This window comes from Tiliqua scincoides, chromosome 3, assembly GCF_035046505.1.
Source record: "Tiliqua scincoides isolate rTilSci1 chromosome 3, rTilSci1.hap2, whole genome shotgun sequence".
Classification (NCBI taxonomy): Eukaryota; Metazoa; Chordata; class Lepidosauria; order Squamata; family Scincidae; genus Tiliqua; species Tiliqua scincoides.
Window position 1 is genome coordinate 96,636,916 of NC_089823.1, and position 1,371 is coordinate 96,638,286.

The 1,371-nt window shown below is 40.8% G+C and overlaps 1 pseudogene; it reads left to right on the forward strand.

Annotated features, from left to right (window-relative positions):
• The first annotated feature begins 326 nt into the window (after window positions 1-326).
• Window positions 327-447, forward strand: LOC136646402 (5S ribosomal RNA; annotated as a pseudogene).
• Window positions 448-1,371: the final 924 nt, after the last annotated feature.

Sequence of the window (1,371 nt, forward strand, 5' to 3'; positions counted from 1 at the left end):
TACTAGGTAGGTGATATAGACAGTAATAATGTCAGCAGATGCAGCCACAGTCATAACCCATGCACTCGCCCCTGCAATTTAATAATAAATAAAAACCAGATAAAATGGTTTTATTTTTTCACAGATTTTGTGATTTTTTTTTTAACAAAAATGAGAAGTGCAGAAAGGGGTGATGCGTTTTATTTTACCACCATTTTCTCCCACCTCTGCTTATTGTTCTGAACAGCATAACAAACACACATTAAGTGATCTACCTAGGTTTTACTGAGATACTGTCTCATGTTCAGGATTCAAATCTGTCACTTCTTTACAACACTGTCTATGCCCTGAAAGGCTTTTCTTTACCCTGCACATGCCCGATCACATCTGATCTTGGAAGCTAAGCAGGGTCAGGCCTGGTTAGTACTTGGATGGGAGACCGCTTGGGAATACCAGGTGCTGTAGGCTTATACCATAGTCTTTCGAGACTGAAGGTTGCCAACCGTGGATATGCAGGGGATATGATTGTTGGAATTCAGATGCAAAGCTGCCTGCAGGACTCTGAAGGGCAGGGTACAGTCCAGTCACCTGAGATCATCTACTTGTCTCTCTATGGTTGTTGCAGGTAATGTGGTTCTTAACATTATTTCCTCCCTGCAGGCATCTTTATGTCTTGTATGCTGCCAGAGGCATCTGGTGGACCACCATGAGATACAGGAAGCTGGACTAGATGGGTCTTTGGCTTATTCCAGCAGGGTTCTTCTTAAACTCTCCCTCCCCTCATTCTCACACTCCTCTCTTCCTTCCAAACCATCGAAGAAGGAAACTGTGCTCTGCCAAAGTTCCATGCTTGCCAGACTGTCCTCATCAGACTTCCACACAAATGGAACAGCTTTAGGATTCTCTGTTCCAAAGTAGCAGAGCCTCAGAACAATTAGAAGATGCATGTATACAACTACGAACTGTATTTCTTATGAAACCTTAACCAAGCTTCTGCTCCTGTGTATGTTTTATTGATAGCAATTAGCCTGGGTGGTGGGGCAATTTTACCTTAGGAAGGACGTGCTTTGTGCTTGCTTTTCCCCCACCTTCCAACAATGAGCCAATGAGTTGCTGAACTGCCTCTGAGCATCTCTCTCCTTTATAAGTACGGGTGGTGATTCTCCAAGGCATTGTCAACACCAAAATAAATAATAATAATAATAATAATAATAATAATAATAATAATAATAATAATAATAATAATAATAATACAGATATTTCTATACTGCCTTTCTTGGTCCTCAGATTTCTCCTCGGACTTTATTCAAGGCGGTTTACACAGGCAGGCAAATTAAATCCCTGTAGGAATTTTTACAATTTCAAAGACATTTCTATCTTTCAAGAAACCAC